This window comes from Melanerpes formicivorus, unplaced genomic scaffold (genome assembly GCF_026170545.1).
Source record: "Melanerpes formicivorus ecotype bairdi unplaced genomic scaffold, bMelFor1.0.p_v2 SCAF_26, whole genome shotgun sequence".
Classification (NCBI taxonomy): Eukaryota; Metazoa; Chordata; class Aves; order Piciformes; family Picidae; genus Melanerpes; species Melanerpes formicivorus.
Window position 1 is genome coordinate 7,601,022 of NW_027142378.1, and position 16,840 is coordinate 7,617,861.

The following is a 16,840-nucleotide window of genomic DNA, read 5'->3' on the forward strand; positions in this document are numbered from 1 at the left end:
GAAAGGGCAGGTACAAGGGGGTGCATGTCTAATAATGATTCAGTTAACATTTCTGGCATAGTTTCTAGAATTGTACTCTGATTTCCTTTTCCTCTAATATTTGGATCTGGTGTAATAATTATTTACTAATTACACCAAACCCAAGTCAATTACATATGTACAAGATGAGTTTTCTTCCTGCAGATCAAAGTTTCAAGTGTAACACAACCTTTCATTCATGGCAGGTCTTCATACATGCCCTGAAGCCCCAGGGCTGAAGAGAGGAAAGAACATCAATGGATGACTCTGAGCAGAGAGAAAGATTGTCAGCATTTCATACCAACACAAGGGCCTATCTGCATTGTGTTTTGTGGGATGAAGTGAGGTGACTCTACTTGTGCTCTCCAAGTCTGCCAGCTCCAAATGTGAAGTCATACCACTAAGGTTAACCCAAGAGTGAACACAACTACTCCTTGGAGATGTTCAGGCAGGCTCAACAGGGCTCTAGGTAACCTGATCTAATGGAGGATGTGTCCCTTTTCACTGCAGGGGGGTTGGACTAAATGACCTTTGGAGGTCCCTTCCAATCCAAACCATTCTATGATTCTATGAGAGTGAGGTTTTGTGTACCCCAGGTTCAACACTATCCTAAAACAGCCACAAAATTCTCAGTCTACAGCTTGCTCACATCTGGCTGCTTCAGACCACAGTCTTTTCTCTACCTGGAAATCAGCTTGGAGGTGTCGAAGATGCAGTTCAGAAACCCAAAACTCTCATTAGAACTTCTCAAATTCCCCACAATTTCCTTCCTATTTTTCAACACCTCTCCCACACCTTTTTTTTTTGTTGTTGTTGTTTTTTAGCCTTTTCACTGACTCCTTGTGTGGTTCCTCTGCAACAGGGCACCTGAATGGCCTGTTAACAACAACCACTGCCTACAATTTCACTGGCAGCTTAGTGACAACACTAGAAAGAAACATTATACAATATTTCCTTTGAGAATGCAGCCATGTTGGCCATGGTTGTTCATCCCAAAACAGCACTGGACATAAGAAAGAAGAACAGCTCAATCCACTACAACTCAGCACAGCTTGACCCTCAAGTGCATTTTCTTCTCCATCACCAATTTTTCCTGTGCAGGACAATGTCTACAAGATGGAATAGCAACCAGACCTGTTGCTTGAGTCAAGAGTGCATAAAAGATGTTACCTGCATAAGCAAGAGACTCATGAATGCTATCAGCTGTAGCCAAAGAGACATGGCTCAGCAATGCAGCTTAATAATTGTCATAGCTGAGAGTGTCAGGAGGAGGTTTACAATGCTTCGGCAGTCTGGCTCTAGCCTGAAGATTTAGGGTGGGGAACTGTAAAGATTTGGCAGCTGATAACAGAAATGGCATGAACTCAAAATATCTATCTTTTGTTTATTCATCATCTTGAAATATTTATAATGGTCCAAGCAGTTCTCCACCCACTCTGCAATGGAGCTTTTAAATGTGTGTCCAGATTCAAGACTGGCAGCATCTTGAGTCCATCTCCGGACTAACAAAAACCTTTCTCCTTAAACCATTAGCAGATCCTTTAAGAAAACAAAACCAAAACCTATGCTAGCCTCAGCTTTGTGTTTGCTGCCTAAACCCCAAATTAATATTAGGTGTTGCAAAACTAAAATGATGCTTAATGGACTCAGGAAAGGGCATTCTGGATGAAGTCATGCAAGGCCCAACTCCAGTGGAGGCCAACTGCCCTCCACTCTAAATGTAAATAAATATATAAGTACACTAAGGTCCAAATATCCTTAATAAGGCAATCTGTATTTTGGTATCTGCTTAAGTGAATTCCACATCTCCCTCTGACAAGTTTAACATTTCTTTCAGCTAATTATTTTCTTTAAAAGGAACTGTACACACAGCATCCATTTTAAAATCACAAACATCCATAATGCTTCTAGAGTTCACATCTGCAGCTTGCTTTGTTCTCTTGAAGGAGATGGCTGCCAGTAAAAGAAGATTACATGTTGCCTTGAATTTTCCCAGATTATGTTTGCTTGGATCCAGCATTATGGTTCAGCCTTTTGTACACATGGAGAGGGCAGCTGGAACGTTTCAGATACAGATGTGAACCTCCCCAGAGTTAATTATTCACATTGTTGTTTGCATCTTCAATTTGAGTTATCCAGCTTGTACTAAAATCCCACATACTATGCACTCACTCACTTTGGTGCACCAACATCTCTTGACAATTGCTGGCTGCAACCACTGCTTCATACTTAGATTCCTAGGCACTTTTAGTTTGTGTGCTCAGTGGTGAGATTGTGAACATACACACGGGGGAGGAGGGGGGGGGAATTCTACCAAAAGAGCAGCTACTTAAAAAAATAGCATCACAGAAGAAACTAAGAATAGCTCTTCTAAAATCCTTCAGCTGCATTCCTTACCCTCCATATGCTGTACCATCCCCATACATCCCTGCCCTTTGCTGATCTGAAATTCCTAACCCTGCAGACAGTTGTCTTTGTGTACTGTTTTTGCTGGAACTGCAAGACAGTTAATCAAAAGGTTTTTGAACTATGGCATTTTCTCTCAGACCTAAAGAACAGCTAGCTCAGTTCCCTCCCATGTCCTCCACACACTTGCTACAGAAGAGCTGTGAGGTGCTTAGGATGATCTATTTCAGACTTCTTAAACGTTGGACACTCTGGCCTCATGGCCTGACAGCTGATTGATAAGCCTTCTTTTGTGGGCTGAGAATGACTGACCTTTTCCTCCTGGATTCCCATTATAGGGTAGCCCAGTGTCTTCTTTCCTGGACAAGTGCCATGGGAAAGATAGTGTGCAAAGACAGCTCAAAGAATGATGTATGAATTTAAAAGAAGAAGAAAAAAAAAAGAATAAAGGAGGAAGAAGGCAGCTTTGAAAATCATTCAGCATGACTGTGCACACACTATATATACATGAGTCTTTTTGTCATGTGAGGATTCTTTCTTGTGTCTCTGCGCTGGCCCTATACATTGAGATAAGCCCTTCTTTAAAGGGGCGTCTCTGAACATGTCTGATCTCTAGGAACTCTTTAAAATGAACTATCCACTGGGATCAATTCCCAAACAAAATCCATCACACTCAGGGCATGGATTTCCAACTTCACCAGCCATTAATTAACCTGGAGGAACAAATTGCAATGACTACTGTGGGTTTCCCCTAAGCTCTTAAGTTACCCAGTCCTGTCAGTGCATCAGAAGGCAGTGAAACCATTACTGATGGAATAGCTAATGAGAGGCTGATAGGAAGAAAGAGCCAACCACTTAAGATGTGGGGAAAATCACTCACACTCCTTGCAAAGCTTCCATGATTCCTTCTGATTTGATGCGATGCTTTTCATCCATCCCTTAGATTAGAATAAACCAGGTTGGAAGAGACCTTCAAGTTCATCGTGTCCAACCTATCATCCAACACCACCTAATCAATTAAACCATGCAAACCATGCACTTATTGCAGAGACACAGTTTCTTAGTATAACATCATAAAACCCTTGGTAGCTACCAGAGCTGCGTTACCTGATTCAGGTCCATATCACATTTCACCCATGATTGTGAAAGAGTAGAATGAAAAGAAGAAAACAATAGAAACACCACAGTAAAATCTGATCTTGCAAACACTGAGTCCAATTTCTGTATAAAAGAGGTGACTAAAGTTAGCCAAACCTAAACTTTTCCAGGCTGGACTAGTGCTTCTGATGTGTTTGTTTTATGTCTCATCATTCAATACTTTCCATGGAAAGTAATTTGTCAGAAGCCCTCAATGGTGAGGGCCTTCAAAACACTGTACTAAGGGTAGCACATTAGGAGTTTAAACAGGTAGACATTTTCTCAATCTGTGTTTGCATGTTTCTGTCACTAATGGGTTTTTGTATGTTTGGTTTGCTGCTTTTGGCTGTTTTGCATGGATTCCCATAAAGTTTATCCTGTAGTTGTGATGTTTGTATTAAGTGGAATTTCCTTAGTTCTGCTGCTCAGGACCTGTCACAACAAGGTAGAACAGGGGAGGTCTGGGAAAGTGATGAGCTGCCCATGGCCTTGGAGGATTGCTCAGGAATCTGTTAGTGTATATTTTGTCAAAGGTTCAAAGAAAACCATAGAATGGTCTGGGCTGGAATGCACCTCCAAAGGTCCAACACCCCCAGCAGTCAGCAGGGACATCCTCAGCTAGACCCTGTCAAGCCTCACCTTGAATATCTGCAGGGATGGAGCCCCAACCACCTCCCTGGGCAATCTGTTCCAACATTCCACCACCCTCACGGTAAACACCTTGTTTCTAACATCCAATCTAACTCTGCTCCTCTCCACTTTGAAGCCATTGTCCATTGGGCTATCACTACAGGCCTTTGTAAACAGGCTCCCTGCATCTTTCTTGTAGCCCCCTTCAGATACTGGAAGGCTGCTATTAGGTCTCCCCAGAGCCACCTCTTCTCCAGGCTGAACAATCCCGGCTCCCTCAGAGTGTCCTTGTAGCAGAGGTGCTCCAACCCCCCTGGACAGAAAGGGAAGGATATTTTTTTCTCTCTTTTACTTATTAAACAAATACTTCCCAAGATCCAGCAGACACTCATCATACTATCCCTGATGAAACCCATGTAATCATGGTCCCTCTATTGCTTGCTACTTCAAGCACATAGCGAAGTCTGCAGAATGGAGGCTTGAGTTCAGAAATATTAACACATGCTTGATTGGTTACTATGAAATTTCAAACCTCACAACACTCTGAGATCAAGTCATCTATGGGAAGATATGTTAACTACCTACTGGATGTGGTCAACAGAGAACTTGTCTTAGCCACAAGACTTTTGTGATACTAAGAAGAGGAATGATGAGAAGTGAAACACCCTGTGGTGTACATTGCACACCCTGTGTTGTACATTGCACACCCTGTGTTGGGTTCAGCTGTAGGGTGATCAGGCTTTCAACAGAGACAAGTAAATTCTGACACCTGACAAAATAACTCACAGATGCAAAGCTCTGCTGAGCTTGCTACTACTTTCAATCAAAATAGGAATATTTTCAGACACCAAGGACGACTTTCAGTATTCCTAAGGTTGGAAAGGACCTCAAAGATCATCAAGTCCAACCTGTCACCCCAGACCTCATGACTAGAGTAGGGAGGACACTACTGCCCACTGCAAGCTTTGAACTCACAACCTTCCCATTGAGGGTCTGATGCACTACCAACTGAGCCACTTGAAGGACCCAAAGCAGATGTGAGCCAGGCAGGAGGTTGGAATAAAGACAGTTGCATAGGTTGGAATAAAGACAGTGTTAAATCCTATGGTATTGTGGTAGTTTCAGGCTGTGCCTGGGAAATTTTCCACAGGTATCACTCAGAAAGTGGCAGAATGTAAATAAATCACCACTGGATGTAAAAAGGAAAATCCCTTTGGATAGGCTACTAACAAAGTTGGTTTAGATTAACTTTCTGTCTTTTCAGCTTCCTCTCTCTAGCAGATACTAATTTGTGCTTCTGCTGACTTTGCTGAACTGGAATGTGTTCTTATTGTGGCTGAGTACTAGCAAACAACTCTCTGCTCTTTCTCTTGTCCCTTGTGTACTGGGGGGTAGGGGAAAGGGGAAGCTATTATTAGCCCCCTGGTTTTGTCCAGGGGGGTTCTTGTGCTGCTTATAATTTGTAAATACCTGTAAATATTGTATATTTTGTACCCATCCATTACATTCCATTTCAGATTGTAGTTTTCCTTGTAACTACAGTTTCATTTGCTTCCAACTGAGCTGGTCTGGCAATTTAATGCTAGGGGGGAGTTTTCAACCCACCACAGGCATGAATCTGAAAACAATAATCATCCAGCAGTCTCAGATGACTTGACATCTATATGCAGGTGGATTTGTCTGAAGCTGAACATGATCATCCATAGAAACACTTCCCTTTTACCTCATTATTTCAGGTAAAAGTTAGTCTAACTGCATTCAGAATTAACTTTTTCATCACATTTATGGGTGAGATGTATTTGCAAAAAAAAAGATCACAACAAGGCACAGGGCTGAACTACCTACCTCGAAGTCCTCACTTAGTTGCAGGTTAAAAACAGATAAATACATAAATTAATTCCAACTACTGCAGCTGTCAAAGCACCAAAGCCAGTATCACAGGCACTATTTGAATTCCATCAGTATTTGCTATCAAAGTGGTAGTGCTTAGTCCCAACACATGCCCTTCCTTCTACAAATCGTTTTGAAATGAAAGGTGAAGATGTTTACACCAGCTGAGGCTGGGATTGAAGAAAAATAGAGTAATTTCCCTGAACAAACAATGATTACAGTAACAAAAGCAACATACCAGTGGTGGAAGGGAAGCAATGCAAAAGGGACTGTAAGTCCTGAAATAAGGACACGTGGTGAGAGGACAAGGGGCAATGGTTTTAAACTAGAGCAAGGCAAATTTAGATTAGACATCAGGAAGAAGTTATTTACAGTGAGGGTGGGAGACACTGGAACAGGCTGCCCAGAGAAGTTGTGGATGCCTCATCCCTGGAAGTGTTCAAGGCCAGGCTTTGAGCGACTTGCGCCATTGGAAGGTGTCTCTGACACGGCAGGGGGTTGAAACTTGATAGTCTTTAAGCTCCCTTGCAGCTCAAGCCATCCTATGATTCTATTATTGATTCTTTTTCTCTGCTTCCATATAGACAGATATCCCACATTTGTTAGCTTGGCAAAATCACTTTGAAACCAAGATACTGCTTCATCTGACTGAACCAAGAAACGAGCTTTTAGGAGGACCAAAAACCATATCAGAGTCTCAAGAGGGCTAGCAGACAGATTCAAGGACTTGATCAGAAGGAATTAAAAACTGCTAAAATTGTACTTGCCACTTGTATAGTTGTAATAGCCACTTGTAAAGGTCTAAATACATCTGATGAGCAAGGGCATCTTACTCCAAAGACAATGGCATAGAATCTAATTGAAAGAGAGGAAAATTCTAAAGGCTGAAAATCAGTCTGCTAAAAGCTGTCAGTCTGCTAAAAACAAAAAGCAAAACAAAAACAGAAATAGAAAGAAATAGACACAGATTTAAATTCAAAATAAATCAGACTATTTACAGATGTTTGAAAAGTAAATGCTTAAGTTGCTCACTTCCAAAGCCTGAGCCCTCCTTACCTTCACTATTTCACCTTCATTTTAATGGCTGTGGTGGCTTTCTGCCACCGCCTGCTCCTTCCTTATCTATAGCACAAACCTCACGGGCTGGCAGATCTTGCACCCATTTTGAAATCACATCACTTCTATTACCCTCAGAGTTAAGCTGTTGAGAGGAAGAATTTATCAAGACATAAAATATATGTATGTATGTATGTAAATATATGTCAAACAAAAACGTTCTGTTTGGGAAATACAATTCTGTTGAATTGAGGAAATCTTAAGCATCAAATTTAATCCTTACAGAAAGGAGCAGAGGACACAGATCTTTGGGGATTTATGTTAGCAGTTTCTAAAAGCAGATGTACAGAGACAACTTGTATTGTCAAGCCAGAAAAGGAGCCTCAAACAATAAATTAAGTAGTTGAAGTGCCCCTCTCCAGCCCAGTTCTTTCAGTATCTGAAGGGGGCTATAGGAAGGCTGGGGAGGGACTGCTCAGGATCTCAGGGAGTGATAGGACTAGGGGGAATGGAATGAAGCTGGAGGTGGGGAGATTCAGGCTGGAGGGGAGAAGGAAGTTCTTCCCCATGAGAGTGGTGAAACCCTGGAATGGGTTGTCCAGGGAGGTGGTCGAGGCCCCGTCCCTGGAGGTGTTTAAGCCCAGGCTGGATGAGGCTCTGGCCAGGCTGACCTAGTGTGGGGTGTCCCTGCCCATGGCAGGGGGGTTGGAACTAGATGATCCTTGTGGTCCCTTCCAACCCTGAATGATACTATGATACTATGACTGTCTGTTGTGTCTGCTCATATTTCTTTCAGTGCTGTCCAGCTGACACTGTTCCTGCTACCCAGTTAGAGGCTTTCTCAACTTCTTTCCTCCACTAAGGAATAGATGGGATTTTTATATTTTTTTTTTTCCATTACTGAAATTTTTAATTTATTTATAAGTTCTACACACAAATTTGGCTCCCTGACACATCTAGCTTCCTCCTTGGCTTTTGCTTGTCCTTCTCTGTCAGCAGAAGGAATCGGCACCAGAAAAAGAGGACACAGTCTCAAGATGTGCCAGGGGAGGTTTAGGCTGGATGTTAGGATGAAATTCTTCATAGAGAGAGTGACTGCCCATTGGAATGGGCTGCATGGGGAGGTGGTGGAGTTGCCATCATTGGAGGTGTTTAGGAGGTGACTTGATGGGGTGCTTGGTGCCATGGTTTAGTTGATCAGATAGTGTTGGATGATGGGTTGGACATGATGATCTCAAAGGTCTCTTCCAACCTGGTCTATTCTATTCTCAATGAAAGCAGAACATTAATTTCCTCTTTCTTTTGAGCTGATCATTTTCTGTTGTGAAGCTTTCCTTAGCAAATGTATGCAAGAAAAGCAGGGTGAAGAATTACATATTCCTGGTAAATCTTTTGGGGGGGTTGGGTGTTTACTTGTTTGTTTTGGGCTGGTTTTGGTGGGTTTGTTTGTTTGGGGAGGGGTGGGGTTGACAATCAGTTCTGCTTCTGAAGGTGACAGGAGTGGGAGACAAAGCCCCAATAACTAATTATGTATAGGTGAGCTTTTTTATTATTATTTCTTTTTTTGCTCCTTTCTTTAAATATATATAAGGAGAATAAAAAGCTGACAAAATGTTTTTTCCCCAAGCATTTTGCCTCATCAATTAAGGAAAACTCTGCAGTATCATCTTTATGCTAGTGGTGTCGTGGTGAAAATTTGTCTGTCCCCGGTTCTATGACCCTGGAGAAGCCCAAGAAGGAAAGAAGAGAGGTGATGAACAGAAAGGATGTGAATGCAGCTGGTCATAGCAAATCACTGGGAGAAGTATTGCTCAGATGACTAAGGCCTGGTGCACTGGCACAGTGAGCATACCAGGCACAGGTCTTTCTTCAACAATGAGCCTTGTAGCTCATCTAATTCTTGAAACACATTCAAAACTTCCCTGGACACATTTGCAACATAAACTCCAAGACTGCAGAGAAAACTTTTCCATATCAATTTCTTATGTGTTTCTGCCACCTAGTGACAAAAACCAAGTTGAAATAGTTCTGTGAGAACTGACAGACCTTGGCCTCCTCAGAAACACTTGAAACTGGCTCTCAAGAGTGCTTTGGTGGCTTATTAGGTTGCTTTTGTTCGTCACTGATGGATTGCCACTTTCAAATCCTAGAAGGACTGCAAATTACTGTGACCTCATAATCCAGAGCCATCCAAAGCTTCTGTGTCACAGGAAGCAAAAAAACAAATAGCCAAGTCTCCCCCTCATCCTCTCACAGCCCTGTAAGTGATGTTATCAGTATGTCTGTGCAATGGAGTAATGAGCAACTCAAAGTCATTGTGTTCAGGTATACAGGTTGTAACATCTGGATTTAGACAACTAGCATCTGCTATTCTGCAAGGAGAATCTTAATATTATTCAAATTAATATTTACTTGGACTGTAAAAACCACAGTAGTGTTATCTTGGGACACAGTTTCTTGCACAGCCCATTGCTATTTTGGGACCATAACACGCTCTGAAGACGTAGCATTATTCATAGCAATAGCAATCCTGAGGCCCCAGTCAGAAAGAAAAGGGAAACTTGAGTGTAGCTACAAATTACAGCCTAATCCAACAGAGGGAAACTAAAGAGAAATCCTCATTTTTCAGATGACAGTGGTGAAGTTACTAAACCAGGCAGAGTATATTTATGCTGCATATTTAAGACCAAATCCAGGTCCACATGATGACAGCAAGTTTGTGTCTGAGATGCCTGTCTTTTAGGGTTACTTTGCTTCTGGTGGTGTGCTCCTGCACGGCTTCCAGGACTGCTCTGACCAGGGGCTAAAGAGGGTTTTGAGGGTTCAAAGTTAATATGAACCTCAAAAAACAACCCCATCAATTGCTTTTGGTTTAGATGATTAGAATAAACTTTATTAGAATAAACCAAACCAGGTTGGAAGAGACCTTCAAGATCATGCTGTCCAACCCATCAGCCAATCCAACCCACCCAAACAGCTAACCCATGGCACCAAGCACCCCAGCAAGTCTCCTTCTGAACACCTTCAATGACGGTGACTCCACCACCTCCCCGGGCAGCCCATTCCAATGGGCAATCACTCTTTCTGTATAGAACTTCTTCCTAACATCCAACCTGAACCTCCCCTGGTGCAGCCTGAGACTGTGTCCTCTTGTTCTGGTACTGGCTGCCTGGGAGAAGAGACCATCATCCGCCTGTCTACAACCTCCCTTCAGGTAGTTGTAGAGAGTGATAAGGTCACCCCTGAGTCGTCTCCTCTCCAGGCTGAGCAACCCCAGCTCCCTCAGCCTCTCCTCATAGGGCTTGTGTTCCAAACCCCTCACCAACTTTGTTGCTCTTCTCTGGACTCATTCCAGCAAGTCAACCTCCTTCCTAAACTGAGGGGCCCAGAACTGGACACAGGACTCGAGGTGTGGCCTAACCAGTGCAGTGTACAGGGGCAGAATGACCTCCCTGCTCCTGCTGGCCACACTGTTCCTGATGCAGGCCAGGATGCCATTGGCCCTCTTGGCTGCCTGGGCACACTGCAGGCTCATGTTCAGCCTACCATCGACCAGTACCCCCAGGTCCCTCTCTGCCTGGCTGCTCTCAGCCACTCTGACCCCAGCCTGTAGCACTGCATGGGGTTGTTGTGGCCAATGTGCAGAACCCGGCACTTGGATGCGATTTAAAGCTTTAGTCTCCAGATTCCAGGCCAACATGCCTAACCCAAGCATGGTTTCAGGGTTTCCCATGGAGCCAATTAGCGTGTTAAATGACAAAACAAATAAATAATCTCTTTCAGTAATCATATGCTGTGTAAGCTGTTGGGTTTGCTTACCTGTATTTCAAAGGTAACAACTATCTGAGCAAACAACAAACTCAACTGCAGGACAAACAGCTGCATGTGCTATGAAACGGTGCCATCTAGTGCATACTGGGTGTTGGTTAACAAGCTCTTTACCCAAGGAACAGCAACATCCTGAAGGTAAACACCTGGGCACCTCTTTAGCACAAAACTCTTTCAGATTTCTCTAAACTGGTGGGCCAGGCTTTGGAACAGGGTGTCCAGGGAGGTGGTGGAGTCACCATCCCTGGGGGTGTTCAAGAAACTTGTGGACATGACATTTCTGGACATGGTTTGATGGCTGTGGATGGCTTAGTTTGACAGTTGGACTCAATGGTCTCAAACACCTTTTCTAACCAAAATAATTCTATGGAAATTAGCTATCTCTGTTCAACATTCAAGTTCTTATTAAATGCTTATGCAGAGAAAAGGTTTTTCTTACAACACCAACAAATTCCTAGCCACCCTCCATCTATGTGTCATGGCACTATCAGTTACGTGGTCTGCATACTGAATTTTCCTAGAGGAAGAGTAAAGCAATCAAAGAAGAATCACTAGTGAGGCTCAGGTAATAAGACTGGTTATGATTGCTCATTAAAACCTTCTGACAAGGTACTTACAAGAGCTAAACATCTAAATTTACACACCACTGTTTTGTTTATGAGAGCAAGATTTGCAATTAATACTAAAAGCCTAAACACGTTGCCCAGCCACAGCTTGGGCACAGAAGACTGAAAACAGAAGCTGCCAAAGCAGTACCAGGTGATTTTTCAACACATCTGTGAGCAAGCTCATACCAGAAAAGCCAGAGGAGCATTTGCCCAAATACTTCTGTTGTGGTTTAATGACTGGACAGACTGCTCTATTGCTCCAAAATGGCAAGAGAGTAACCTTCACACCAGTGGATTGGATGGTGATGGCAAGTATTCACAAACTGCAATGCTACAGTTGCATAGCAGTGAGCACAGTAAAGCATGTGAAATGCACACAGTCTAAGTTTAACACACAAGCCCATTAAGCCAAAGCAGGTATACAAAACCTCCAACCAAATAAGACCAAGACCCCAGTACCCCTTTTCTTCTCCCATCCGTAAGCCCCAGAGCTCTCTCTTCCACACCGTTGGTAGGGCTGGTTTCAGGCTGGCCAGGCCCAAACTAACCTCCTTCATTTCTCTCTCTCAAGACCCAGCAAGGCCATACTACACCCCCATGCCACGGCCATAACTACACAGTAAAAAATAGCAGAAGATAAGAGATGTGCCTCCTACAGGAGCAGAGAGGGAAGAAAGAGAGGGAAAATAACTTTTCACCCAGATTTGTAAGGGTTGAAGGATTTGGGGGAAGAAATACAAAGATTACACCTTCTGGTACACCTCCTGAACACTCTAACTCCTGGAGGTCTCAAGTCTGTGGCCCTCTTAAAGGCACCTAGGCCCAAACAGCTACACCTCCATCTCTCTGCTGTGATAGCACACACTTGGGACTATGCAAGGCAAAGAAAGTGGTCTAGTCTAAGAGTTCAATCTCCAGATGTATGTTCCAATGCAAAATTAAACCACTTTTTATGCTGGGCAAGAGCCAAGTTCCTTCTGAAGGTACAACACTTTGCAGTGTGTCCCAGTCACTGAAAACAGAGGTGCACCCCTCCCTTGCCCCATCACAGACAAGCCATTCCTCCTTAGCGCCTATAGGACACTCCCTGCATATCCCAGCTCCTGGGTGCTCCACCAGACCCTTCAGGACATTGGTTGCCAGTGCAATTTCAAAGGTGATGGGTGCTTTTCAGGTCAGAAAGCAAAGTTTGTCCTAGCAGCTGTCCAATAAAAGTTGTATGTTTGGGACCAAAAATAATGAATTAGTATCTTCAGCCACGTGGGTCTGAGCTGTGATTTCAGCAATTCCCATCCAATGTATTATTCTTGCCAGGAGCACTACTATGCTAGTAAAGACCATAATACTGATAATTCAATACACAGCTGTCTTCCTCTGAGCCTAAAGTGATCCAGCTCATCCACATCTGGGCCTTGGTACCGCTGTAGGTCCTTGACACTGCACAAGGTGGAGGCTCTTGACCATTTGCCCTGATTTAAAGTTTCTGAGGCTGCTTCAGCTGGAGCAGAAATGTCAGATCAGGTATCTTGGATTAAGTCCAGGTACATAATTGCATTCTTCCTGTCTACATTTCCCTTTTGCTTTCAGTTGGATAAACTATTCCTCATGCTTCAGCCTAAATTGTGTTTTGCTGCTCTGCATGCTAAAAAGCTGCCATATTCCACCCCAAACTTGGCTATATTTAAGGGATGGATTAACTGTTCTTTATGTATGCAGTTTGGAACTGGAGTGCATGGTCCATTGTGTGCTTTAGCATCATTGTTCTTTAAAATAGTAGTTCACAATTGTTGTCTTTATCTTATACTCAAATCTTAAGAGAAGTATATAAAAAAACAACTGCACCACTGTGGGGAGTGGGTTAATATTCACAACTAGACAAAAATCAGTGTTGGGTGAGAGTTTTGATTTTGTAGCAATGTTTTCCTGGAGGGGGCTGGGAGGGAAATGGCCTCTTCAGAATTAAGGAGAAAAAAAAATAATCCACTTACATCATAGAAAGCTGGAGTCACATCAAAGGCTGTGAAAGCTCAGAAACTGGCAGCTTGAAACCCGCTAAGAATTGAAATGAATTTATACCTTTTTTAATAGAGCTGGAACAATGAGTCAAACAACTTAATCCCTCAGCAATTTCACAACCTTTTGTTACTGTTCAGAAATCCCTCTCTCGTCCTGGTGTCTCAAATCACCCCTTTAAATCTTCTGCATATTTAGAACCAAATCATTGTGCTCTCCCTAAGTGTTTGATCCCGCGCAGCTCGGCAGAGCTGCAGATGTGCCTGGGAGAGGGGCAGAGCTTGGCCTCTGGCCTCAACACAGAGGGGCTGCCAAAATAGGGCAGTACAGCCTGAGGACAGCACACAGCTCTGTTCTCTGCGTAGCTATGATTTGCTGCAGCCCTCAGGAGAAAGTCAATTAGCCCTCTGTTTTAAAATGTGAGTAACACCAACCTGCTCCCCAGAAGAGCTGAAAGCTAAAATGCATGCATGTGATGAAGCCTGGTTTATATGGATTTGCAACATCAGGCTCACGAGCCCCTTTTAATCAGGTACTTACACATAACACACACATAGCCTCTTCAGCCATGAAATTGTCAGTACAGTGTCATGCAGTTTCAGGACATTTGATGAGATATAGCATCTGAGTCCATAGCTGAAGGGTAGGGCACAGTCACTTTGGTGTCAGAATAGACCCCTTGGCCTGCATATATGGTGCAAAAAAAAGTCCAAGCCAAACCTTAAGAGTGAAGGGCACTATAAGGTATGTCTAGGATTTCTTCAGCCTGGGAGGAGTGTGAATCTGCAGCATCACCCATCCCAAGCTGCAAGCCAACACCAAGGAGTGAATAAACCAGGTGAGATCCTAGATTTTCCCTCTTGAGGGTACCTCAGGGGATAGCCAAGGTGGTGAAAGTCATAAGGGAAATAAGTGAAAGTAGCCTGATTCTGTAGTTGCAGTGATCAGCTGGGAAAGGACTACCTGAGCCACCTCCTCCTTTTAAGGGGCTTTTGGGGGGTTTGACTGGCCACTGATGATAAAGGAAGGAAATGACAGCAATGACCAGCAGCCCCAAATTACTCCTTCCACTCGAATAGTTTGATCACTGCTCTAGATGATTGTTTCTAACTGCAGCCCTGATATAGCCAGGGCAGTGTGCCCTCTGCAGCAACCACCACCCTTACTCTGAAATCACGGGATGAAGCTTCAAACACACACCTGTGTCAGTTTTCTGCAGCATTAATCCTGTTTGATCTCTGCACATTCTAGGTGTAAAGTCACTTTTGATCATCTCCTCTGGTGACAGCTGCCTTTACTAAACAGCAGCCTGCCATCCACCTCTCTGCAAGAGCTCAGGACTTCTGCAAAAAGAAGGCCCTTGCACAAGAGCTGCCTCTTCTTGCAGAGCTGCTAGGAGTGCCAGGAAGAAAATGTACTGCTGAAGCTCCCAAGTGTAGCCTAAAAGTTCATATATAGGAAACAGAGCTTTGGTAATGCTTTTTGTCTCTTCCACCCCTCCCGGGCGTTCATCTCCACCACAGTATCAAGTGGTAGTATGAGAGGAAATGGCCTCAAGTTGCACCAGGGGAGGTTTGGGTTGGAAATTAGGGAAAGTTTCTTCGCTGAAAGACAGGTCAGGCATTGTAACAGGCTGCCCAGAGAGGTGAAGAAGGTCACTACACCAGAGGTGCTCAAGAAATGTGCAGACATGATGCTTTGGGACATGGCTTAGTAGCCATGGTGGTTGGACTTGGTCTTTTCCAATCTTTAATGATTCTATGATTTTTCTTCTCTTTTGTAGTGTTTTTAATATTTGGTGAAGCATGAGCTAGAACCTGGGCATTGAGAAGCATTGCTCCCAAGGCTGTTTGACCTTTCTCAGCGAGAATCATATCAGAAAACTTTAGAAGAAAACAAAATTTTACCTATTACAAATGTTTAAAAGCAACAGAACATCAGTGAATGAGGGCTTGACCTCTTCCAGGTTCAGATTCAAGGGCTCAGTCTAGCTGACAGAGTCACATTTGGATGTAACTTCCCAGTAGCAATGACAGGAAAGGGTGGTTTACAGGCATGATAATTACAACAGTTAATTATTTGCACAGTGTCATAGGTGTGCGCAGCAATACATTGTTTAGACAAGTCCCTGCCCCAGAGGAACTTAGAGTCTAATCTGGATGGACGTAGTACAGATAATTAAACAATGACCCACAAAAGCAAGAGCAGGAGCGATCTGAATTTGAGTTCGTCTACTATTATGACTGTGGGACATGTTTACCCCTCTGACTACCTAATGTTAGCGGCAGATTTGCTTGTCGGAGGTGGTATTCTCAGCCGCTCTCGCCGCCTGCGAGGAGCGAGGCAGCAGCTCATCTCCATCACTGAGGCTCTGGTGCCCTCCTGTGGCCACTCGCTGTAGTGCATGTGGTCCTGACAAATGTTACAATCTGCCCCGCGTTCACGAATGTTATTCGATATTTATTCTTATGTGGCAGCCTGCAATCCCTATGATCATTCCTTTGCCAGCTGAGATAGCTTTTTTCTATCGCATGTCTCTGATAATGAAATATTTCCACCCCCAGAAAAGTATAAAAATCACTGCTGTTTCCTGCACAGAACAGAACGAAAAGACCTTTGAGATCATTAAGTCCAACCTATCATCCAGAACTATCTAATCAGTTAAACCATGGCACCAAGTGCCCCATCCAGTCTCTTCCTAAAAACCTCCTGCGATGGTAACTCCACCACCTCCCTGGGCAGCCCATTCCGATGGCCAATCAGCTGAAGCTGATCATCAAGAAACTGTTAGAGAAGTTCAAGCCCAATTAATACCCTGTGCTCAATAATACATATTGACACAGGGACAAACCAGCACCCATATAGTAGAACCAAGAGCTTATGGAGCTGCTAGCTCCATTACAATGCTTACATTAACCATTTAAAAGAAAACAAGCAACATTCCCATGCGTGAGGAGGAGCCCTAGTTATTGGGAAACAGAAAAGTAAATTATCCACTAACTAACAATCTTCCAATTTCTAACCCATTTATTTGTGTAAGAATAACAGCCCCTCTTTATTATTATTATTAATTTACATTTCCAGGCCTGCCTAGTGTCTCCAGGGACTACTGAGGACTAGAAACTGAAATACCACCCTGCAGAAGAGGTCCCAAAATAGAAACCTCCACAACTTTGATACATCCACTGCACAATAGCTCTTCTGAATCCATAGAATGTGTGAGCTGAACATGAATGCTCTCAAGCTGCACCAGG